Source organism: Topomyia yanbarensis, chromosome 3 (assembly GCF_030247195.1).
Source record: "Topomyia yanbarensis strain Yona2022 chromosome 3, ASM3024719v1, whole genome shotgun sequence".
NCBI classification, from domain to species: domain Eukaryota; kingdom Metazoa; phylum Arthropoda; class Insecta; order Diptera; family Culicidae; genus Topomyia; species Topomyia yanbarensis.
This window is the reverse complement of record NC_080672.1, coordinates 285,625,877-285,653,745: the sequence shown is the minus strand read 5'-3', so window position 1 is coordinate 285,653,745 and position 27,869 is coordinate 285,625,877. Positions and strand designations below refer to the sequence as shown.

The 27,869-nt window shown below is 37.5% G+C and overlaps 1 pseudogene; it reads right to left on the bottom strand.

Annotated features, from left to right (window-relative positions):
• Positions 1-581: 581 nt before the first annotated feature.
• The window catches only part of LOC131687965 (large ribosomal subunit protein eL14-like), an 89,526-nt pseudogene continuing 62,238 nt past the window's right edge, over positions 582-27,869 (bottom strand).

The window sequence follows — 27,869 nt, the reverse complement described above, 5'->3', positions numbered from 1 at the left end:
GCCATTCTTAATTCTAGACCACTGTTTGCTCACTCCAGCGATCCAAATGATCTGGAAGCGTTAACTCCAGGACACTTTATTATCAACCGCCCATTAACAAGTGTTCCAGAACCATCTTGTGCGGAAATTCCAACAAATCGATTGTCCCGTTGGCAACATATCCAGAAACTTCGTGAACATTTCTGGAAACGTTGGTCTAGAGAATACGTAACAGAACTACAAGTAAGAACTAAATGGTTATCGCAAAGGACGAATGTTCAACCTAACATGATTGTATTGGTAAAGGAAGACAATCTTCCTCCACAAAGCTGGCGAATTGGGCGTGTAACAAATGTGTACCCTGGTCCGGATGGTTTAGTGCGTGTAGTGGATGTTAAAACCAAAACCGGAATTTTCCGGCGTCCCATTCATAAACTTGCTCCTTTACCCATAATCGATAATACCGCTCCCACTGAGTTAGAATCGATTAATTCGACGTTTGCCAAGTTTTCTTTTGGGGAGAATGTTCAGTCCGAACGCGGTCTGAAGAAACCGAGCAGCAGCATTTCCGAAATCAGATGATGCACGAAATACCCCCTCCACTAGCTATCCTCATTGGTGTCATCAAGGCTGATGCAATCGCGGAGCAGCATTGCATCATCGTACAGGTATAAAGGTCGCAGTAGCTGCTGCGGGAGATTCATTGTTTTTTCAACCTTTGTGACATAGCGGAACATAAGAATAAATAAGAAATTCCATACAAAGAGTTTAAGCTGTCCATTCAAAGAATAAGAAATTCCTTCCATTTTAAAGAATTGAATGTAGAAATTTTCCATTTACTCTGCAAGAAGTACAGTCCACTTGCAGACCAGCCTGCCATTGGTCGACAGTTCCAGCCGGGACTGTTGGAAAAATATTCCGCTGAGCAATTTCACCGAGAGAGAGAAGCATCAGCAGCGGCAGCGCCGGTTCTCCACCCGGAGGTTTTTTCCTGCATGGTCAAGTGTTCGTGAGCGAACACAAATCAAAGGTACAACGTTCCCATTGACCGCTATTGAATTTCTAATTGATCCGACTTCGGCGATGACTGGGAAAAGGGGAAATTTGTTCCAAAAGGCTTTTTTTCCAAAATGTGACAACAACTGTTTGGATTCGTAGCTGTAAGTCATTAACAGGCTTTCAAAGTCTCGTTAGCCACATTGACCACCATCGACGGTCCCGGAAGCCCTGGCGGAAGTATCCAAATTCAGAATAACAGTTACAATCTCAGTGATGATTGAGCCGATTTGACCAAACTTAGTGTCAAATGAACAGTGTTGCATCTCCAAAAACAGTTAACAAATTTATTTCGAACCGGCTTCCGATTACGGAGTTACGGGTTGTAGAGTGTGATCACAAAGAAAACTCCTATTCAAACCGATACCGCGATGTATGCAAAAACGAGCCAAACATCTCGCAGTTGCAGTTCTAAATGACTGACGGCCCATCGAAATTTTGTTGGCAACATTGACCACCATAGACGGAGCTGGAAAAATCGCCATCTTTCAAAGTTAACCAACTCACATTAGTTTCTCGGAGATGAACAGCCCGATTTTCACAAAGTTAGTCTCAAACGAAGGGTACATTACTCCTACAGGCTGTTTTGAAATGTTGTACGGAAATATACATAGTACAACTTACACTCGAAAATTTTTATTTTGTAAATGAAACCTTAATAAATACATTTACATTAGAGATGGTCGGGTTTCAATTTTTTCGAACCCGAACCCGACCCGAGCCCGAGAGCATGAAAATTTAGAAACCCGAACCCGACCCGAGCCCGAAATTATAAAATTTTAAAAACCCGAACCCGACCCGAGCCCGAACATTTTAAAACTTAAAAACCCGAACCCGACCCGTACCCGAGAATGAAAATTTTGTAAAACCCGAACCCGACCCGACCCGAGAGTTTTAAAATTTGAAAACCCGAACCCGACCCGAACCCGAAAGTTTAAAATTTGAGAAGCCCGATCCGAATCCAACTTGCTACGGAGAATCAACCCAAGATCTCGAAGATTTTTAATTCTAGGCACCCGATCTGGACCCTAGGCTCATCAAGTAGAATCACTCGAATCTGAAGTAGCAACATACGCATTGAGTTATATCTGCATATGGCAAAACAAATCACTGCCGAGTAGAATCCGCATTTATATTTACTATTATTGAACGTCGAATTTGTAATGTTCTGAGAAACTTATAAATCGTCGATATCTTAACCGGAAATTAAGTTAAATCGGCGGCTAACTCATGGGAAAACAGAAAGCTTGTTCACAGTTTCCAACAACCTTGTCCGTCGTCCTTAACCAAAATTTCTAATTTTTTATCAGAAACCATTCCTGCAAGGCAGTTTCGTATAATTTATTACATGTATTAAATTAAGCTATGGCAATTGGCAATTCGTATTCGACAGTTTACATGACGTCACCCACGTTACTGGTTGGTAGGGTGAAACCTGTATCGAAGGGTATCAATCAAGATTGTTTGACGTGTACTTGATGTCCCATCATTAGCGTTAGGACGATCTATGATGGGGTATCTAAGTTATTTTATGCTTCAGATTATAAGGTAAGCGCGCCAGTAGAGATGCTTCGACTTCTCCAATGGAGCTCTCGGAACGACTCCAAACTTTTAAAAATCCGTTAATTGCTTCAACAGAACACACAAAATTTCTGCGATCAATTCCTTAAGTTCGTGGAAATTCATGTATTTTCATGAAGGAATCCGGATCATGCAAACAGCTCAGCCCGGGAACAATCTGACAGAAAGTGCTTGTTTCATATATGTACCACTGATTTGATAGTGGTGCTATTATACCATCCCCATATGAGTCTCATGAACAACGGAACCTGGCGGAAGTGAAGCTAGGTTTAGGTCTGATGGAACAAAGACAGTCTCTAGAAAATAAATTTGGCCTACATTATCCGCTTTTAAAAAAATAATGTGTCCTTTTTAAAGTTGAGCCTCCATAATGACACCAAAGTACCACCAAATCCTTAATTTTCCGTTATAGTTTATTTAAATTGCAAGCAATCTTTATCATAAACCAATTTGATTATTAAACTTCCGTTAAAGCAGGTACAACCTATTTGTTTCATTTGACCAACTTAACAGTGCTCGCTTAAAGTTTGTTTGGGGTACAAATGTACCACCCAAACCCGTTTGCGTTAGTGTTTTGTCATGTGTACATAATTAAAAAAAATTATTTTATCTTTTTTTCAAAGCAAAATATCGATGCATAGAAAGGGAGAAACTTGTGTAAAATTGTATAAGTTCCAACTCTGCCGAATAATAGTATTTGTTATTTCAAATATAACTTATTTGATATAACAAAGCACTATACCAAAGTAACTAGAAAATGCACTTGGATTGGTATCGTAATTTTTGCTTTTACGGATTAAAGAGGCAAAACACATTCATGAATATGATTTGTATATAGTATGCAAAACACATCATTCGATTTGTTATCTTCTGCAGCCCAGGCTCTGGAACATACTTACTTATATACACGTATAATGCACCGGCTCTACCTGTTCCTTCGACGCCTTCCTGTTTCATCTCCGTTACTGCATATTGCTGTATTTTTAACGTTTGTATTGGCGTTTGGTTTTCAAAAAAGCATCGGAATAAATACGCTTTTTGAGCGGTTTTTGAAAAAAATCGTTCAAAAGGAAATTTAAAAGTCTTTACAAGATCGTATAAATGGTCAAAATCGATTTGAAACTACCGGAGTTATAGCAATATGAAGAAAAAGGGAATTTTGACGTATTTTAAAGTAGTATACAAAATGAAATATTACATAATTAAATAGTCAAAACGCGAATATTTTTAAACAGGTTACTTTACGATTGATTTTAGAATAAGACTATCCAATTTAATTATAAATTTAATAAAAATTAGACATATTAGAGCGCTTTTAATTCTGGGGTACAAATGTACTCCACAAAACCGCTTACGTAGAGAAAAAGTCGCCGCGGCCTAAGTATCGGTTTTAAAGTACCTGTCGAAATTTATATTCCATTATAGAAAGATGAACAGATATTTTTCGATAAATTCCTGTTGACTTGGTTTATTACTAATTATCATGAAAAATAAATCGCAGAGATTTTAGATGCGAAACACGTATTTTTGAATGCTCTCTCATGAATGTTCGTTTAAAAAATTAAATAATTCAGGTAGTTTGTGAGTCTGAAGAGACGGAATTTTATGCAAGAATGAAAAATAGAATATTTGAGCACCAGAAAATACGACGAATTCTAGCGATTCAGAGGTGCTAACATTTGGTACGGTTATATGTGTCATCCATTCGTATCATTACTACAAAAAAGACTGTCATGAAATGGTTGGGTTGTTTTGTTCAAAACCCGAACCCGACCCGACCCCGATAATCTGTAATTTGAAAAACCCGAACCCGACCCGAGCCCGAAAGTTCAAAATTTCAAAAACCCAGACCCGACCCGAACCCGAGAATTTCAAATTTGAACACCCGGAACCCGACCCGAACCCGAGAAGCTTTAATTTACAGAACCCGAACCCGACCCGAAACCCGTCGGGTTCGGGTCGGGTCCGGGTTTCGGGTCCAAAAACCCGAACCCGACCATCTCTAATTTACATGTTAATTTTTTACAAGTCATTTTACTTCTTCAAACAAATTATCAAACATTAGATACTTTTTGCACAATTATATAAGAAGACCCCCTGAACACCATGGTATCCAAATAATGCAATACATATTAAAATAGGTTCAACATTACTTGGATTTGCGGGTCTAGATCACTAATGACCAATCAAAGTAGCTTTGACCACATTGGCCACCTACGACGGTTCTTGATGCCCCGGAGACCTCGTCAAGTTTCTAAGCTGATATTAGCTTTATGCTATATTTCACCCTAAGGAGGAAAATTTGGTAAACACCAAAATTTCTCACTAGGGTGAAAATTTGTTGGTAAAACCAGTCTTTGCACTTGAGGGCACAAATCCTTATTTCTTACACTGTGTCTCATCGGCATAAACAGAACTTCTGCTCAGACGGGACATCACGTTTGATCAGTCGTTCGATTGAAACACAAAGTGTGTTTTAGTTTTAAGGGATTTGCGTCAGGCCGGCGCTAATCTATTCCGACAAAAAGTTAGTGTCGGTTTTTATGAGGCAAAGCCGAAACGCAAATGTGTAAGAAATATGATATTACGTCGCTGTTGTGCTATCTTATGACAAACGCCATTTTGGGGTAAACTGAGCTAGATATGCCACATTACGTGTTTGAAAGATCTCTACAAAGTGGCGTTTTCAGAATTTTGAAATTCTACTTGGTTACTTAGATATAGCGAGAAACATGATGAGAAATTGTGAGTTTTTTGCTTCAAATCACTGTATCTAGGGATTTGCTCAAGCTATATTGAAGTTTTAGATGTTTTTATATGTGAAAATGTCTGAGGAACACAATGGCATAAACATTTTCAAAAGAAAATTACACGACTTGTGAGAAAAACACATTTTTAGTATTGAACTGGAAATAAAAGATATTTGGCAACACTGTAACCAAAAATAACATTTTTTTCTAGATTCCCTGACTCATTTCCTTCAAAATGCATTTCACCGATTGTTTATAGACTATATGAACGCAAAGATATGAATAAAAGTTAAAAATTGATGATTTTTTTCTATGGAAAATTTTCCATGCACGATTATGACACGTCATACAAATTTTGTCATCAATACACGCCTATTACACGTGTGAGTGCGACTTTTGTTTACATTCCTAGTAAAAACTCGCAACATAGTCAACCGATCTTCGTAATATTTGAGAGATTAATGCAGAATAGATAGAAGCATCAATTGTCTTCTTTGGATTATTTATACCATTTATAAGTTTCAAGATATTCAATCTCAAACTTTAAAAATCGTTTTTCTCGAAATGTGCTAAATGGCGCTTGTCATAAGATAGCACAACAGCGACGATTAGCTTTCCAGCGAACTCTTAACCGATTTTTACAAACTTGATTTTAAATGAAAGATATAATACTTCCAGTGACTGCTATAGAATTTCATTCAGTACTGAATTTTGGTTCCGGATAATCTTAATAACTCATAGCTTGAAAATATATTCAAATGGACATCAAATTACTTCGATTTGCTGGCCTCGATCACTGATGCTGAATTAAAAATTCTTAGAATATTTTGTCCACTATCGATAATGCCGGAAGCCCCGGGTTACGAGCACATTCTAGAAATAAAGCCACTTCGGTGATGACTGAAGCAATTTTCACTAACCTAGTCTGAAATGGAAGGTATAGTATGAAGTTGGCTATTGCACCTCCTATCCACGCCTTCCCCTCCTTCCTCTCACACCCCTTCCCAACTCTTTAACCACCCCCTCTTTCAGACCAACCTTACATCCACATTCCCTTCACCCACCCATACATCAAAATATGTGTAAGTTGTTCCCAACGCATTCGCCCCACCCACTAACTATCCACCTAACCTAACATGAAGACAACATTGGACTCACGCTGATTAAGCTAATTAATCATTATATTTTTGTTTGTTTCAAGTGTGTCAGCGTCGACATGTTGCTTATCAGGTTCGTGGCAGTCATGCACTCAACTATACTTACCAAGTGTAATAAGAATAGACAATTCCACAATGTTATTTTGAACGTAACCAGCTGTTAAATCATAGCTTTGATAAATGAGAAAGTAACAATCGTACCACTAGGTGGATTCCATTGAGGTAGATGTTTAACCTTCCAACTGTCACGCGAATTTACTGAGTGTACCAAAGTTCAAATACTCCTGGGAAACCGGCTTTGAACATCAGCGGCTGTTCGTTAAGGGAGCCTTTTACACGGCTTCCAGTAAGGTAATCATCTAAATTTCAAAACAAGATACCACAAATATATAAAAATATTTATTCGGCGTATTTTCATATTTCTGTGTTAGACTAAGAAACGTTGATTTTTAAAATCATACATATTCGCTATAGTTGCTCATACGAAAATTCGCAGTCTTCTATAATAGACGCGAACTATCAGTAATCATCGTAATGTTATGAGTGATAACATTTACGGAAATGTAGCTGATAATGCAAAAAAGTGTGAGTTTCAGTGAAATAAGATAATCGCTAAAACTTTGTTACTTAAAAACATAAAGCTTGACTTTCTTCGACAACTTGGAGTAGTTTTGAACGTTCTAAAACTTTGCCGAAGACGCTAAACCTCTAGGATGCGAAATATAAAAGTGAACATCGCAGCGCTACCTATGCATCGAAAATCTAAACTAATTTACATCATCAAAATAAGGCGAAGATAAAACCATCAGATACTTTGCTGAACATAGTAACCGAAACAAATGCACTCGCAAATTTTCTAATTTTCATTCCTGCACTGCAAAAAAAACGAGTGTAAATAAAACAAACGAAAAGATTTATTTCATCAAACTGATTCGAATGGGCATTTGATTTGAATTAGCACATGAGCTAATGGGACATGGCTGAAAACTAAAGTTGTTTTTGCTTTAAAAAAAAAAACCGCAATAGAATGTGACAGTAGAGAAATTGGTAAATCGATTGTCAGGGCTGGGTGTCCAACTCCAGCACGAAGGATAAAATATTTTTCTAACCCAAAAGAGATTCAGAAACATATTTCTCTTGGCCACAACAGCTGTCGTCTAACGCTAGAACGCTCTTAATCAAAGGCAAAACGTACAGAAAGTACGCGAGCTCCCTGTTAGTCTTACGCGTAAGTATACATAATACCAACATCGCGCCTCGATTCGTCCGGTTCCTGTGCACCATAACGCGACGATGGTGAGGGTGGTGTGATATTACGTGATAAATGTCAGCTCATTTTTTATAACATTATTACACACTTTGTTTGCTCGAGTGCCACTCGCTCCATCTCCGTTACTGTGAGGACATGTTTCGCTTGTGTTGTGATCTTTATCGGCCAAGATAAATCTTGTTAATTTGTGAGACTTCTTCATTGTATCTAGTTGTAGATATTGCAAATGAGATGATGCTTTCCTAGAAGGCCGTACCACAAGAAGGTCCCTCCAGAGAGATTATAATTTTATTACCTGACATAATTATCCACTTCTGCGAGCTTCCAGAGCAAAGAGAACACACCTACTGCTCGCTAACGACTATTAGTCAAGTTACGGTAACGATGCCAGAACAGTGAATTGTCGCGACCTCATCACTAGCCGCTGACGGAATTGATATTACTGAAACGATTCCTGAAGTAAATTTGACCTAACCTAATAAAAAATTAAACAGGCGCTCCAGGCTACCTCAGAATGACTTGGACTTTTTCAACCAGTTTGATGGATCATTTTATACTCTAGACACCATTTGCGGTATTGGGTTGAGAAATGGATTAACTCAATAGACAACTATACCCTCGTCACTCGAACGCTATTCATCATTTCGAAGCTCGTAGCATGACCATGGGATAAAAAAAACACGGACTCCCCTTCTCATTCATTGATATGCATCCTCCGCATGGGTTATCCCGGAGCCAGCAAGACTTGTAATCAAATCCATCATCATCATAGTCATCATCGTCATAGTTGTTATCATCAATAATTCCTGGCGCAGTACCATCGAAGGCAGTCACGGTGCACGGTAGCTCGCCGCGACGTCTCACGGTGGGGACTAGCAGAGCCAGCCATATGGTGTAGCATGCCGCTCTCACTTTCGAAGTGAACAAGCTAACACGTGTTCAGCGGCAGCTGTCAGTGACTGCCGGTGATCCTTGTGCCATCCATCCCAATCCATCTATACCTTACAACGAGCGATAGAACGACTCTATATTTGGACCATAAAATACTGATGCTATCGAGTGATGCCTCGTGGTACCAAGGCGGAATGCGATTCTGCCACGTCTGTTAATCTTTGCAAAGTGTATCCGTGCGGTGCATTTTGGCGCAGTATTGCAATTGATTGAAACTAGTTGAATTGAGCCGGATAAATTCGCCCCATCGTCTAGAAGCTAGGAGTTTTGGTATTTGGGCATCTGGTCTTACTACTTTGATCCTGTGCATCCCATCGTGAAAAGAATCTTTATAAAGCAAAACATTAGAAATTTTGCAGATAGATTAGATTTTGAATAAATTGTGATCCAAAATTCTGGAAAGCGTGTGTTTATTTTACCTGTTCGTTATATCTTCTGACAAAAGAAGAATTCCCCAAAGATCCGCCCAAAAATCTTTAAAATCGTGACAGACTATCTTAGATTCCGATGAAACTTTACACGTTTCACCGGCATAGAAGACCAAACATTTTCCACAGTTAATTAGACTTAAAAGCAATTTTTAAAAAGGCGTAAAAGTTAATTTTTTATATTTTTTTAACAAAAAGTCAAAGAGAGACGAAACATTTTGAATGTAATCGCATGATGGATAACTTATCAGTAAAAAGTTTTTATAACGATAACTATATTCATTAGAGTGGGACATGGTTATAAGAAAAAAATAAAATTTCGCTCCGAGTAACTTTTTGGGTCCCATTTAGCTCCCAAAACAACTCTGCAAATTTTTAGTTCGATCGGTGAAACTATATTTTTGCGCCCACGGTTTAAAGTTTACATGGGATTTCGCATGGGGAAAACGTCTTTTGCAAATTAATTCTTCCAAGAGTCGCCCGTTACCTCCTAAAAATAAATAGATGCCCGATTTTTATAGAAAATTTATCAAGGAAACAAAGTCTAGAAGACCACGAATCGATCTGATGTTTGTGGAAAAAGTTATTAAGGAAAGACCGATTGATGCCCTGAAGATTGATCACTGCTGCTGGCGGTCGAATTATATACAAAATCTTTAATTTTCTCCTATTATGTACAAAAGAAGACTCAATTTATCCCTCAAAACTCTTGCAAAGTGGCCAAACAGTATAGATAAATGATTTAGACACATTAAGAGAAGATCAAAACAAAATTGCATATAAATGGAAAACCTACAACAGTGGTGCTAGAAAAAATGAATATTTTATCAATCGTCAGAGCATCAATTGGTTTCACCTTAATGACTTTTTTCTCAAGCTTCAGATCGTTTCGTAGTTTTCGAGACATTGTTTCTTTGTTAAATTTCCTACAAAAGCAACATAACGGTTTATTTTTAGGAAGAAATGGGCGACTCCTGGAGTAATTATTTTATGAAAGTTAATTTTCCCACATAAAATCCCATGTAAATTTGAAACAGTGGGCGCAAAAATATAGTTTCAGGGATCAAGCTATAAATTTGCACAAATGTTCTAGGAGCCAAATGGTATCCAAAAAGTTGCTCGGAGCTGGAATCTATTTTTTGTCCCACCCTAATATACATGTACTAAAATTTCATACTAATTGACATACAAATCTGTAATTTTATTACAAAATACGATTCCAAGTATCATTTAAAATCAAAATGTATTGACAAAAATCATCCAAATGCGATAGTGGTCGAGATATTTGGAATTTTACTCCAACATAAACAATTAATTCGCGTAATTGTGTTCTTTTTAAAAGTTATTCGCGCTACCCCATCATAAAGTGTCAATAATCTAATGTTAACCATTTTCAAGAAACCTTTTTAGTGTATTTGAATCATGGAGAAGCAAAAGTTTTCCTAACAACAACTTTTGATATATTTTTATAATTCATACTATTTACAGTTGAAAATACAACTTTCTATTTGAATATGACTCTAAACGCCATTTCAAATCATAATGCTCATAACAAAAATTTTCTGAAATGTAGTATTTCTCGAGATATTTTAATTTTGTTTTAACAACACAATTATTCCATTTTATACCGACCTTTTCATAAGTTACTCGCATTTCTCCATCAACAACAATAGGTTTTTCAAAAGCCCCATAACATATCCTGTAACTATCCCTTTGATATCAAGGCGATATTGTAAACCTTTTGAGAACTACATGAAAAAATATGGTTCAACTATATTGTTTAACCATCAGACCCTATAGTTGAATAATACTTTGATAATTTTCGTATAGCTTTAAAACGGTTTACAATATCGCCTTTATGTCAAAGGAAAAGTCACTGGAAATTTTATAGGTCTTTTGGAAAACCTTTTGTTGTTGATGAAGAAACGCGAGCATCTTTCGGTCGTAATAAAACAAAATAATTGTGTTGTTAAAACAAAATCGACAAAAAAATGTATTTTTGACTACAAATAGTATGAATTAAAAAAAATCAAAAGTTGTTGTTAGGAAAACTTTCTCATTGAAATTACATGATCCAAATACACTGAAAAAGTTTCTTTTATCTCTTTAAAACTATAAACAATAGATTGTTGACATTTTATGAATGGATAACGCGAATTACTTTTAAAAATAGCATAATTACACGAATTATTTGTTTTTGTTGGAGCAAAGTCTCAAATATCTCGCATTTTGGAAAAATTTTGTTATATTCAGTTTGACTTCAAATAATACTTAGAATTATATTCCGTAATAAAATTACAGTTTTGTGTGTAATTTAGTATGAAATTTAAAAACATGTGTAAAGCTATTGTTACAAAAAACTATTTGCCAATAAGTTCTCCATCATGCAATCACATTCAAAATATTTCTTTTCTCTTTAGATTTTTTTTGACTAAATATAAAAAATTTAAAAAACTATTTTCAATTTGAAATTCAACGTAAACTTTTGTAAAAATGACATTTTTTTTCAGTGTATGTTTTTTCGTAGAAGTGTTCATTGTTCTTGGATAGTCTTGCTGCATAAAATTCGGTAAACGCAATTTATTTTTCAAGAATACTACATGTAGTAAATTTAAGGCCTTTTTTTAAAAAAAAGCTCTTGATTCAAAATAATCTTATTGACTGTGAAAAATGTTTAGTCTTCCATGCCGGTGAAATATGTGAAGCTTCATCGGAATCTAAGATGGTCAGTCAAGATTTTAAAGAGTTTCGGACGGATCTTCGTGGAATTCTATATAAACTACCAATCAAACGAAAGAATGGGAGAAGGTTCGCCAAATTTAGGAAGAAACCATTAAATTAATACTTTAATAAACTGCCAAAATTTTATGTAGTTCGATGAAATAGAAAAAATGTATCCTCTAAAATAATCCTCTAGTAGACAGTATTCAAAAAAGTTTCCTGTCGACGAGTTTATAATGACTTTGTTTCCACTTACTTGAAGTCATTTATTCCACTTCTAGTTTTTCCAAAATTATCCGGTAGTTTTTTATAGCGAAGGCAGATAGCAAAATTAAATACAAAATATGTCCTGATATCATTCTTTTTCGTTTTATCGAAATAAAATTCGGCTGGTATATTAAAACGGATTATTACTATATTGAGCAATTAATAATATGCTATAACTTTCAAAGCATACAAGATTGACACTTCGTGTCTTCAGCTAAATTGTTCGAAAAAGAAAGCGCTACAAATTTGCTGAAGACATCATTTCAATATGTATGTATGTATGTATGTATGTGGGTAGCCACCATCCTAGCTTGAGTCTTGCTCTGTATGCGGCTCCACTTGACAGTACGCTCAAATTTCGTTACCATTCTGAATTCAGCATACCGCTGCTTAAAGGGCCAAAAGGGGGGTGGCAGACCCGTAGGCAATTGCACCTACTCAGTATCCGCGGGAATCAAAGAGTCCCCTTCCAACAATAAGATCCAACAGATTAAATAACGAATTTCGCGATACATGTCAAGCTTTCCACGGGATGGTTTGTTTGAAGAAGAGCGCGTCAAATTGTTTACAACTGTTGGAGAGAAATTTATCTGTCGCTAACGACGAACACTTTTCCTCCTTGACTCCGATTGGCTTCCACTTCATTGTCCAGTTTCAACTTCAATGATGCCCTGATGCACCCTCCTCACCCCGTAAAGCATATGCATTTAATGTCAATATATGTCAATCAATATATAATATAATATAATATAATATAATATAATATAATATAATATAATATAATATAATATAATATAATATAATATAATATAATATAATATAATATAATATAATATAATATAATATAATATAATATAATATAATATAATATAATATAATATAATATAATATAATATAATATAATATAATATAATATAATATAATATAATATAATATAATATAATATAATATAATATAATATAATATAATATAATATAATATAATATAATATAATATAATATAATATAATATAATATAATATAATATAATATAATATAATGCTGAAGACATCATTTCAATATAATCACTTAACATAAAATTAAACAAAATATCTCATTTATAAGAATGTGTTATTATAAGAGTTTAATCAGTGAAAACACAATATCAAAAGAAAAATTGCTTGTTTTGGTCTTAATTCTAGATATTGAAAAACGGTAATAATCCGTCGTTCGTATTTTAATGTATCTTTTGATAATAGTACTATTTCAGCAAACCATAGCTCGTTCGAAAGGTATTCGTATTGGCTGTCCGAAAATATATGAAGTGTTCACCTATGTTGTGAATTTCGAAGTTAATTCCAAGAAAACCCCAAAAGGTACAATTTTTACAGATACAAACATTCATATCTTGAAAACTAGGCATCGTAATCAAAAACAATTTAATAGCGTTCTGAAATAGGTTTGGATACGATCGGTTCAGCCAACACTGAGAAACACAAATGAGAGTTTGTCCGTTACATACACACACATGCACACACACAAATTGTTGACCTGAGTCGATTGATATATACGACTCGGTCCAGACATCGGAAAAAAGCTTGAAAGTTTGAGAACTCTCAGAATCATTGGAAATCTTCCAACAGAATCAGTATTAGCACCATATAGCTCATTTTTTCCAGTCTATAAGGAACGCAAGATGTCCATCTTACATACGGTGTCCGTCTTAGGCACAGTTCCCTATGCAATTTTTCAACTCACGCAGCGCGCCCCAACTAAAATTTTTATTCATTTATGAAATTGTAGGTAAATTTACAGTAGTCTTATGCGATGTAAATTGATTAAATGCGCAGATTCCGTATACGTGAACAAAAGTGGAGGCCATATACGTACAAATCGGTATTTCGGCACTATGCAATATACGACGTGTTTTGTACTCGGCAGAAATATATCTTATAATAAATATATCTTATAGAAATATATCACCACTGACTGATTACGACAATTTTTGTATATTATGTAAACCTTGAATAACAAAACGTGATTCTAGTTGGAACTATTCATAATTTCGATTTAAACTGTCATCATTCGCAATTTATCTTAAACATTCGTATACGATTGCTGGTTTGCTAGGGCGACAAACTTTACACATAGCAAGGAAACAGGTGCAAGTTGTACACGGTTTAACTGTGTGCAGATTGCAGAAATACCGTAGCAACTACCGCTTATTGTACTGTCCGAATGAAATAGTCATGATGTTGCTCGTTTGGAATGCAAACATCGACTGACTTATACAGACATGCGGCACCTCTATTTATAATATCGCGGTATTTGATTGAGTCGCTAGGTGCTCCATAACTACAGCACTGCCCCCAATAGACTGACTCATGTATGGTAGTTTTCATGTTTTCCGATAGCTATTCATTTCTAGCATTCAAAATAGTGACGCAAAAATGTGACATCGATTTATTTTGGGCTTTTAGAATGACTCCCAGCCACAGATAGTGCAGTAAAACATTTTTAATGTCAAAAAACGAACAGGAATTTTTGCTCACATTGACATACGATCTACATAATACTGCAGTAAAATTCTATGAGAAATGGAATGGAGTTAGCTTCGCACACCACAGCGACCAATAGAAAAGAAATATCCAGCTGTCACACTTCTCGCTTCGCTAATTACCCTTTGGATTGTTTCCAATTTACCGGTTTCTTCAGATTTCGACAGATTCATTTATCTCCCGTGAGGCTAAATTATCCACACCGTTCGTTGCAGCAACGCGGACATCGACATTCAGCGTGTATAAAATTAATTAAAACTTGTTACAACAATGTTTTAGTTTGGATACTTTCTCTTCCAGTATTCGACGCCAGTAAAAAAAATCACAATGGTACGATACTCTGGAGGAAAATTATCCATGAAATCTGCTACAATAGACAAATTGAGAGCAAATGAAAGGAGTACCGACCCGACCGATGCAAACGTAGAAAAGAAGTGCGCGTTGGAACAAAAAAAACGACAAAATTAATGGAAACTGTGGTAGTGTCAAACCCGCAGCCTTAACACAATTTGCTCTCGACGACAATTCACAGAGTGGTGCTTACAATTGACGAGATGGCCACCTCCCTCTGTTCGAGTCTGACGTAGGAAGAGTATAGCGTTGTACCCAATCGCACAACGGTGTATCATTTTGTGACCCTCTTCTCCATCCAACTTCAACCAATCCATGATGAAACATGATGATTTTTTAAGAATAGAAGTATTTACTGCAGAAACGATGAAAATTGAAAGGTGTGATTTCAATTACTTGTACAACGTTAGTAGAAAATCCTATCTATAAGGCTACGTTTGCCCACAAAAAGACAACCCGCCGAGGAACTTAACGAGATAGCAGCAGAGTATAAATGCACTCAGATTCTTTCGACCTTCGGGAACAAGAAAAGGATATTTGTTCTTCTCACCGTTAAGATTGCAATCGTTTTTTTTGTTCGTCCTTGTTGCAGCTGTCCTAGTGCTGTCGCCCGTCTTTACCATTCATCTCTCCTGGCATGACACTTCCCGGGAAGCATAGGACTGAGGAAAGGTAAATTAAACTTGTAAGTCCTTCTGGCGCGTAACAAAAACGCTTTGACAAAATGAGGGAAAGGATGTCGGTTCTGGTGCAACAAGACAAAAAAATCGAGACGAAACCATGTTAGCAATGGGGATAGAGTAACAGAAACGAAGGAACAAACTTAAATGAGCGGGAAAACTTGAGGGGAGGTACCGTAGAAAATGTAAAAATGTGACACGGTTCAGAAGCACATACTGCTTTGTCGACCCGTCGTTTTCGCATCAGGATGGCACGGGCCGTAGGCAGAAGCAGGGTGTGTGCTGATTCAAGGGTTGAGTTTTATTAAGAACTTAGGCGGGTGGTGTACGATAAAATAAATGAGAACATTATATTTTTAATTAAATTATTTATCTCTTCTTGTCTTGTCTTGTATTTTTGTGCCTCTGTTAAAGCGGCATTTTATTTGTGCTCGGCTGTGACATTGGCGGTTCGTATAGTTTATTCTTTGCTGTTTGACTTTAAACTTGTACCAGAGGTGGCATATACTCCTTGAAAAGGGAGAGGTGTGCCATACTGATAGATTATGAAATATCTCGAATAATTTTTGAAAAGGACACATTGTCAAAATCAACTTTCAGTAAAACTTCCGGACGTACTGTTACGCGTAAAGCTGAGTTCATATCAATAGTTGAAGAAGAAAACTTTTTTTCTTTTGTTAACTGAACAACTGAATGGCTGGCTTCCAAAAGGGGCTAAGTCACATTTTGCATTTTTTACAGGAATTGGAAAAAAGTGATTACATGACGTAACTCCATCAACAATTAACAGAGCTACAATTGCATAAATACCAAAAATTGGCCCTACTTTTAAAGTTCAATTTGTTTACAATAATTGCGGAATACCTAAGTTAATTAATAAAAAAAATTATTTAAAAATTATCTAGTGAGCTCACACGAGAACGCAACTTTTATTATCTGATTTTTTTTTTCAACCAACGAATGGTTCCCGTGTTTGTTCAATTAGGAAAAATAATATGTTTAGCAATATAAAAAATACGCATTAATTATTTTGCGCTAAGGATGCAAGAAAAAAAAATCAAAAAAATTAAAATTTGTTTGCGAATCTAACATGAAATGGCGCATACATAAATATGCTTAGAAACATTGAAATCCATAAGGATGCAGGTTTAGTTAAATAACACATGTAATATGTTGTAGCCTATATAACTTGCTGTTAATCGGCAAAGAGCAAGGGCACTTGGCATAAAATACAACAACGGTCCAAAAACTGATTCGTCGCTGCCTACCTTGCTTATCCAGCAGCTGTGGTTAAATTCAGCTCTAGCTGTTGTGACGCAAAAAAATCGCTCCGGGTGATGAATTTTATTCTCGAGTGACCACAGCAAACGAATAACGATGTTTAATTAATTACCCCAGAGGATCTCACTTGTCTGATCCGCCCCAATTCGAGCCATCATGGCGGCGGCGTTTTTAATTATGCTGTCCTTCTGTAAGTGTCGTGCTTTTGACAAAATCTCTGAATATTGCATGATGGTCCCGCGGTGTCTATCGATACATATTTCTATGCTGCAGTCCGTTAACTGTTGCTTTATTCAACAGGCCATTTTTATTAAGGTTTTGGTTTTCTCACATAATGGGTTGGGGATAGTATGCAGATTTGCAATGGCTGAAGTGGTCTCCATGAAACTTGTTTCAGACGAAAGACACTTTCAATATATTTTGGGTTATGATTTTTGGTTTCTGAGATATGGGTTAATTTGTTAAAACACAACGTGTCTTAGACTTTAATGTTGAAGCGAACCAAGAAATCCACACTTAGTACATATAGCTAAGAAAACTAAAATAGGACCTTTTTTAAAAACTAACAGTATGTAAAAATCCGTTCACGTACGGTGGACGTTTAATATTGTTATTTATATTTTACTATTTTCTAAGATAGCTAAAAATAAGACCGCTTTATAAAGAATGCTACTGGTGTTTCAGAGAGAAACGTAAATCTATTTTTATAGTGGTATAATAATACCACATATGTAAGTTCTGTTTTAACGAATCACATTTCGCTCATCAGCGAATGGCAGCCAACGTGGCCGACATTTACATAATTCAAGGAATACTCACAGACTGAGCCGGAAAAAAACTTAAAACGTTATTGCATGGGTATATTATTTTTCGCTTATAGAGGTTTTAACCTTAAGGTCATTCGCCTTTTCGGGTTAGAAAAATCTCTTATGAAAAATTTCTAACCCTATGTGCGGGGTCGGGACTCGAACCCAGGTGCGCTGCGTACAAGGCAATCGATTTACCAACTACGTTACATCCATATTATATATATGATATATATTATATTATAATTTTTTGCTCTCTTCACATTAATAAAATTTTGAAAGTAAAATAACTTATATTGATTCTTGTCTATTGGATCTTGTTGACGCAGTGTACTGCTTCATGCTGATATCCTTTTACTTGGTGATAAAGAATTAGGGTGGATGTACCAATCGTCGCATACTTGAGGAAAACTTTTGATAAAAAAAACGATGATTAGACCTATAGGCAATGTTAATACATTAAACGAAAGCTTTCAGTCCCTATTTCATAGGAAAAATATAAAGATGGTCTAATAACCAATTTATGTATTCAAAACCGCTTGTACCACTATAGGAACACATGTACCAATAATAATGCAATCGCTAATTTCGGTTCCTATTGTTGCAAATCCCATTGCTTTCTTATAGGACCTACAACTATAGGTACACTATATCAACTATAGTTGCAAGGGAGCTCAAAATTCTAAGAAAATCATTTTTTTCAATAGTTATTTGAGCAAATTTCAAGGATAACAGTTTTATTGTCGCATAATTTTAGTGCGATAAATCGATAAAAAAATATTTGTTGATGGTTGGTACCTTAGTTAGGCGTATAACCCACTACTGCAACTATTGGTACACCTCAACTATAGGAGCACCCACCATCACCGTGCACTCCAACATCGTCATCAGTCCTGCTTTCTTACTATTAACATTCGGATGTGTGCGTGTGTATGTGTTTCTTGCTCTAACGGGTCGCTATTGTATATCCATGGGCGTTTTTTTGGTGATGCTGGTTTTTGGTTTGGAGAAACTAGACACAACCGTTGCTACTTCGTTGGATGCGCTGGTTGTTTGTTTCGAGATAATAGGCGTGAGAATTTTTGTCTGTTTGTTGTTTAGCAGCAGATGTCTGTGGTTTTTTGTTTGTTTTGATAATAGTTGATAAGTTTTCTTTGGCTGGTTCGGTGCATCGTTCTTCGTAGTGGGTCATTTGATCACAGAACTGACACGTATGACCGGTGCGTATGATCAACGATGTTTGATTAAGAGACACGTCTTCCCTAGATGATTCACACTCAATAGTTTGGAAGGGATATGATTGGTTATACGCATTCTCGCAATTTGAACGCCGTTGGAAATCCTTGGGAGAAATTTTCCCTTATACAGGTTTTAACGTTGTAGTATTCAATATCGTGTTTCATGCAATTCTTCACAATAACCTTTCGAATATTACCAGGCCACAATTACACACGTAAAGTTATGGTAAGTTGGTTTAACACGAATTTTTTTGAAGCAAACGGCCATTTTTCTTCACACCCAAGGCAATAAAACTACATTTTACTCTGACTATGTCAATATTGAAGGGACCATCGAGATAGGAAGAGATCCAGATATAGAACGCAATCGTTTTTCTTCAACAAATCATTTGTTTCAGGACATCAAAATACATCAAAATGAAGTTAGATGCTCATCTTGGAAATAGCCCTTCCGAAGCAGAACATCACGAAAAAAAACTGCGTGTAGCAAAATTTCTTGTTTGTTTGCATTGCATTCTGCTCTGTTCAAATTTCAAGTGGGTGTTTTCCCCGTCTTGAAATATTGTCGCTTCATATCTTTTAATTTCCGCTTCATATATCCTAACATAAAATTTTGCCTATTTTAGCTTGAACTCACAGCTTTCATTTTTGATGTCATATGTCATAAAATAATAAATTCATTTTGCCATAAAAATGGAATTATATTCATAAGGAAGGTTCGATGGTACTATCGAACCTTCCTTATGAATATAATTCCATTTTTATAATAGATCTTCCTTTACTGATCACCTATATAAACAGCATCGTAAAAATGAAGAACACTACTTTAAATCTATTGTATTACGTGTTGGTTTACTTTAGATTTTTTAATTATCTTGCACAAAAGACCATGCGCCTCCATATCAGCAACAAATTTTTTTTTAAATCTTAAACACGTTGCTGCACCGAGGCGCAGAGCGCGACCATGATATTAGAAAAGTAGAGGTAATTTTCCATAGAATGTATAATATGTGACCCTTCCGAACTGTTTGGCATGATTGTACAGAATATATTAGTGAAAAAAGAATTTGTAATCAGACCACCTCAGACATAATTAACATATATATATATATATATATATATATATATATATATATATATATATATATATATATATATATATATATATATATATATATATATATATATATATATATATATATATATATATATATATATATATATATATATATATATATATATATATATATATATATATATATATATATATATATATATATATATATATATATATATATATATATATATGTATGTATATATATATATATATATATATATATATATATATATATATATATATATATATATATATATATATATATATATATATATATATATATATATATATATATATATATATATATATATATAGGGTAAGGTGGGGCAAATCCGACCGTTGGGTAAACCCGACTCCCCTCTGTTACCGAAAATCAGAAGCACTACGCGAACTAATATCAATGTTGTCGTGTAGAGCATCGAAAATAATCATAATGGTGGTATGACAGCATTTCATTAGTCTACATTGAGATGCTCAAACGACAAAAAGTGTGTTTTTACAACTTTTGATTTGACTTTTGTGCATCATTGACTACAGGATATTTCTGATTGTTAAAGTGATTGCATAATAAATGTAAGTGGATTTAAATTCTTTGATTAAAATCCTACAAAGTGCGTAGAAGAATTTAGTTCAATCTTTTTCATATTTTTTTTAATTGCATCGTAATGAAAAATGACGCGGTGGGGCAAATCCGACCGCTAAATATTGGGGTAAATCCGACCGCTTATTTGCTAAGAAAATTTTTATTTTTCAAATTGAAATATATTTTTATTGTTACTATTTATTATTTTTATGCAAAATGGTTCATAATTACAAATGAAAGACACAAAAACGTGATGATTATAGTATACATCGAGCAATTACTCCGATGCAAATGGGAATATCATTATGTGCTACTGCTCGTGATTTTAGCATTCGAAGGTTGACATTGAGCTCCATTTTCTTCATGTTTCAATTCAATGACACAACATTCATTGATTTATCATTGAAAAACCATAATATTTGGATAACATCTGCACTAAATCAACCAAAAACATAGGGGGTCGGGTTTACCCCACCATTTTTGAAAACAGCGAAAATGAACTTTTTTGTAAAATGCTTGTATCACAAGATATTCCAAAGATCCAAATAAAATGCTATATATAGAAAGTTGCCCAAGAGTCTCACCTTTAATATGGTATATAAAACGACTTGATCCGATGTAAAATGAGCATTTAACAGCCAAAACCATTTACTAGGTCGGATTTGCCCCACCTTACCCTAATATAAAATTAATAAAAAGCGGAAGAAAGTAAACGGAATAAAAGAATTAAATGATTAAAATGAAACATCAAACGATACTAAAGAGGTTTTAAAACTACTAAAATAAATTAAATTGTGTCAAAATAATAATTTAAACGAAGATACTAAATTAAGTATATGAACGTGAAAGAATTAATAAAATGTATAGTATTAAAACACTGAACAAAAGAAGTTAAATCATACGACTCCCAACCTTTGAACGGAACGGATCGTTATATTTCACAGTGGTGTTCGGTGTGTAAATTTCAGTGAGTGAAGGTCGCCCTTTGTTCGTTCGTTAGCTGCCGTTCTGCTGGTGCCGGCAGTAAATCCAGTACATTGTTTTCGCTGGTGCGGAACAATCGACGTTGTTTGCAGATAAGTTTTGCTTTATTTTTTTTCCTTTTTCCTTTTTTCCTTTTCCCTACTTTTACTCTACCTTGTAATCAAATAATAAGACACATTCCCGTTTATATAACGCTCTGCCCTCGTGCTTAAATGGCCGAGGACGAAATACCATCTGATGTAATCATGGAAATCCCTGATCCTCCGAACACTCGCATTGCTCCCCGTATAAAGCAGTACCCAGAAGGTTCCTCTGGGCCATGGGTGGTATATTTTCGGACCGGAGAGAAACCGGTTAATATATTAAAACTTTCTCGAGATCTGACTGCTAATTACCCGGCCGTAACTCAGATAACACGTGTTCGGGCAAACAAGATACGTGTTCTAGTGAATGATCTCGGCCAGGCAAACGCGATTGCTTGCTGTGAGCGCTTTACGCGGGAATTTGAAACGTACATGCCTTATGTGGCCGCAGAAATCGATGGGGTAGTGTCCGAACCGGGCCTGAAAGGCGAAGAACAGTTGGAGCACTGGGTTGGCTGCTTTAAGGACCCCTCATTTGAACAGGTTAAGATCTTGGAATGCAAACAATTGTATACCGCAAACACCGAGGGAGGTAAGACTACCTACTCTCTATCAGGCTCGCTTCGGGTGACATTCGCCGGGTCCTCTCTTCCCAACTGCATCCTCCTTGACAAGGTTCGCCTGTTTGTACCGCGGGTCAATTGCAAGCAGTTGGGCCACACAGCCACATATTGTTGAAATAAGAAACGATGCGGCAAATGCGAAGGAGAGCATGAGGATGACTCTTGCGACAAAGAAACTGAAAAGTGTATTTGCTGCGGGGTCCCTTCACATGCTCTTAAATCATGCCCTGCGTACAAGCAGCGCGGGGATCAAATTAAACGCTCCCTTAAGGAACGCTCGAGGCGTTCTTATTCAGAAATGCTAAAGAATGCTTCGCCATCTGTTCTGTCCGAAAATCCCTATGCTGATTTGGCTAACGTTGAGTAAGAATCTGACGACACACGAGAGGGAACATCTTTGGTTAACCCAGGTGAATCCAGGGAGAGGAGAAATCTAGCCTCCCCTAGATTGCCTCGTAAGGGTGCCAAGGTGTCGTCCCCTCATAGTGCGCCAACTACAATCAATAAATCCAACGGAAGTGATGCACTAAAGCCGAAGCAATTTGCTCCAGGACTTGGAAATATTAATTCTAACAAGGAGTATCCACCACTTCCAGGGACATCAAAAACCCCTCTTTTTCCAACAGACACTCAGACCAGTAACGGACTAATGAAATTTTCTGACATAGTAGACTTAATTTTCACAACTTTCAATGTTACTCTTAAAAGCATTCTGATACATTTTCTCCCTATAGTGCAAACATTTTTGAAGCAGTTGACTGCTAAATGGCCCCTCCTTGCAGCGATCGTTTCCTCCGATTAGAGATGGGTGAAACAGTTCACTTCGAAGAACCATTCCCGACTGAACAGTTCTATAAAAAGAACTAGTTCAGATGAACCGTTCTTCCGTTCAGCTGATATTTTACTTATATCTAGCGAATGTCTCTCAAAACATTCGATTCTTGGAGAGGAACCAAACAGATGCTGCCCAAACTATTATCTGTATGCTTAACAAGTTCATCAAGGGTGGCGATTTCTTCATTATGTATAACTAGAGAAATAGAGAATGAGATGAGTCGTTCGCTTATGAGTCGTTCTTCGCCGGTTTTATTCTGGGAGAGCACAGAGAGCGGTTTGTGGGACGGCAAGTCAGTTCATTTTCATTCGTTCGCCTAAAAATTGGTCCGAGAAATTCGCTAAACGGCTTTGGGTCATATTCAGTTCATTCGCTTTGAAGAGAATTGAGAACTACCGTTCTTTTAAAAAGAACTTCCGTTCGCTCATTCTCTTCAAAGAACCAGTTCACTTCAACCGTTCGCGAACGAATTGCCCATCTCTACCTCCGATGGCTAAGTCATCAAACGAGGTCACTGATTCGATCACTGTCTTACAGTGGAATTGCAGAAGTATCCTCCCGAAAATCGATTCCTTTAAATTTTTACTAAACAGTTTAAAATGTTATGTTTTCGCATTGGTTAACTTCCGATATAAATATCAACTTCCACGACTTTAACATAATTCGTCTGGATCGAGAAAACCCTTACGGAGGAGTACTTTTGGGGATTAAAAAGTGCTATTCTTTCAACCGAATAAACCTCCCTTCGACACCAGGCATTGAAATTGTCGCTTGTCAAGTTCTAATCAAAGACCTTTGCATTGCTTCCATCTACATTCCTCCTAGAGCCTCGGTAGGGCACCGAACGCTTTGTAATATCATGGAATCCTTACCGGCACCGCGGCTAGTTCTAGGAGACTTTAACTCGCACGGTACGGTATGGGGTTGTCTTCACGATGATAATAGATCAACATTAATCCAAGATCTTTGCGACAATTTCAACATGACCATCTTAAACACGGGAGAAATGACGCGGATTCCTACACCACCAGCACGCGTGAGCGCGTTGGATTTATCACTATGCTCGACATCGCTGAAGTTAGATTGCATGTGGAAGGTGATCCCTGATCCCCACGGTTGCGATCATTTGCCTATCGTAATTTCAATTGCTAACGGTTCAAGACCATCGGAAACAATCAATGAGTTACGCGACCGCGATATCCGTTAAAATCGAATCCACCCAAGAGCTTCCTCCGAAGGAAGGGTACAAGTTTTTGGCTGGCTTGATTCTCGACAGTGCGAATCAAGCTCAGACTAAACCAGTGCCCAGCGCGAATACCCATGGACGGTCTCCCACCCTGTGGTGGGATAAAGAGTGCTCAGAGCTGTACGCGGAGAAGTCCACTGCATATAAGGCCTGCATATAAGGAAGACGGGTTACCCGCTAGCTATCAGCAGTACGCGTCGCTAGAAATGAAGAGTTTGATGAAAGCCAAGAAACGCAGTTATTGCCGCCGGTTCGTCGACGGATTAACGAGAGAAACAGCGATGAGCACTCTTTGGGGTACGGCTCGACGTATGCGTAACCGAAACAGTACCAACGAGAACGTGGAATATTCAAACCGTTGGATATTCGCTTTCGCCAAGAAGATCTTTTCGGACTCTGTCCCGGTACAGAAAACGTACCGCGCCGCGTCTCCTCACGATACCACCGTTTTCGATGGTGGAGTTCTTACTTGCTCTCTTATCATGCAACAATAACGCCCCAGGGTTAGACAGAATCAAATTCAATTTGCTGAAGAATCTGCCTGACACTGCAAAAAGGCGCTTGCTGAACTTATTTAACAAGTTTCTTGAGGGTAACATTGTCCCTCATGACTGGACAAGTGAAGGTCATCGCCATTCAAAAACCAGGAAAACCAGCCTCCGACCACAACTCGTATCGACCGATTGCAATGATGTCCTGTATTAGGAAGTTGCTCGAGAAAATGATCTTGTTTCGCCTCGACAATTGGGTTGAAGCAAATGGCTTACTGGGACGAACGATTGCCTTGCGTTTCTTTCTACAGGAATCCAAATGGCCTATGCTAACAAAGAGCAGATGGCATCAGTCTTCTTGGATATTAAGGAGGCTTTTGATTCAGTTTCTATCAATATTCTGTCAGAGAAGCTGTACCAGCATGGTCTTTCACCAATTTTAAATAACTTTTTGCTAAACCTGTTGTCTGAAAAGCACATGTACTTTTCGCATGGCGATTTAACAACATTGCGATTTAGCTACATGGGTCTTCCCCAGGGCTCATGTCTAAGTCCCCTACTCTACAATTTTTACGTGAATGACATTGACGATTGTCTTGCCAATTCATGCACGCTAAGGCAACTTGCAGACGACGGGGTGGTCTCTGTTACAGGGCCCAAAGCTGCCGACTTGGAAAGACCATTACAAGATACCTTGGACAATTTGTCTGCTTGGGCTCTTCAACTGGGTATCGAGTTCTCCACGGAGAAAACTGAGTTGGTTGTTTTTTCTAGGAAGCGCGAGCTGGCGCAACTCCAGCTTCTATTAATGGGTGAAACGATCAATCAGGTCTTCACATTTAAATATCTCGGGGTCTGGTTCGACTCTAAAGGTACCTGGGGATCTCACATTAGGTATCTGAAACAGAAATGCCAGCAAAGGATCAATTTTCTCCGGACAATAACTGGAACATGGTGGGGTGCCCACCCAGAAGACCTAATCAGGCTGCACCAAACAACGATATTGTCGGTGATGGAGTACGGGTGTTTCTGTTTCCGCTCCGCTGCGAACATACACTTCATCAAACTGGAGAGAATCCAGTATCGTTGCTTGCGTATTGCCTTGGGTTGCATGCACTCGACCCATACGATGAGTCTCGAAGTGCTGGCGGGCGTTCTTCCGCTAAAAAATCGATTTTGGGAACTCTCATATCGATTGCTCATCCGATGCGACATGCTGAACCCGTTGGTGATTCAAAATTTCGAGAGGCTCGTCGAGCTTAATTCCCAAACCCGTTTTATGTCCTTGTACTTCGACTACATGGCACAGAGCATCAATCCTTCTTCGTACAATCCCAACCGTGTCCGTTTCCTAGATATTTCTGATTCTACTGTATTCTTCGACACTTCCATGAAGGAAGAGATTCGTGGAATCCCAGACCATATACGCCCGCAGGGGTTCCCCAATATATTTTATAATAAATTCCGAGAAATCGACTGCGACAAAATGTTTTACACTGACGGATCAAATCTCGATGGGTCCACTGGCTTCGGTATCTTCAGTAATACTATCACCGCTTCATTCAAGCTCAATGATCTTGCTTCAGTTTACGTCGCAGAGTTAGCTGCAATTCAGTACACCCACCCTTGGGATCATCGACACTCTGCCCACAGATCACTACTTCATCGTTTCGGACAGCCTCAGTTCTATCGAGGCTCTTCGTGCGGTGAAGCCTAAAAAGCAATTCCCGTATTTTCTGGGGAAGATACAGGAGTCCTTGTGTACGTTATCTGAAAAATCTTATCAGATTACCTTTGTTTGGGTCCCCTCTCATTGTTCTATCCCGGGCAATGAACCGGCCGACTCATTAGCAAAGGTGGTCGCATTAAATGGTGACATATACGAAAGACCAATCTGCTTCAACGAATGTTTTAGTATTTGTCGTCAGAGGACGCTCAACAGTTGGCAAACCTCATGGAGCAATGGGGAACTTGGACGATGGCTACATTCGATTATCCCAAAGGTATCAACGAAGCCTTGGTTCGGGGGGATGGATGTGGGTCGGGATTTTATTCGTGTAATGTCCCGACTTATGCCCAATCACTACACCATGGATGCGCATTTGCGGCGTATTCGGCTTGCGGAAAGTAGTCTGTGCGCTTGTGACGAGGGCTATGACGACATCGAGCACGTTGTCTGGGTATGCGCCAGGTATTGTGACGCCAGGTCTCAGTTAAAGGATTCCCTTCGGGCCCGAGGTAGACCACCCAATGATATGCTGGCAACTCGTGATTTCCCCTATATGTCCCTTATTTATACTTTCATAAAAACGATAAATATCCCAATTTAGCCCCACTCTTTTTATTTCTCGTTTTTAAAGTTTCCTCCTGCCTTGTGGAACCGATCAGCTCCAGAGTGCCACTATGTAACCGCCGTCGCCCTTACCACTACGCCTGCATAGAAGGAAACTGAAGCGAGAGCGACTCGAGGTCCGATGACTTTTGAAGGATTCCCCGCGGGTCCGAAGAATACCATCCGCCAATCCGGTACTCGACGACTTACTAGACTGAGGCGCAAATTTGTTTCGCTGATCCCCCCCCCCCCCCTTTGAGCGAAGCAGCAGCCTTTCGTGCTGGTCATTACGAAACCTCTTAAAACTTACTGCCAGTAATACCTTGGTGACGATTAACAAAGTTCCTATAATATCCCACACAATAGAGAGTATGGAATGTTGCGATCAATTTGATGTTATTTACATCCACCAACCTGTCGCTTTTGATAAATTGAGCCACGGTATAACATTTTCTAAATTCCAGATATTAGGAATCGATCATTTTTGTAGTTGGTTCGGTCCTTTCTCGTTGGTCGAGAGATA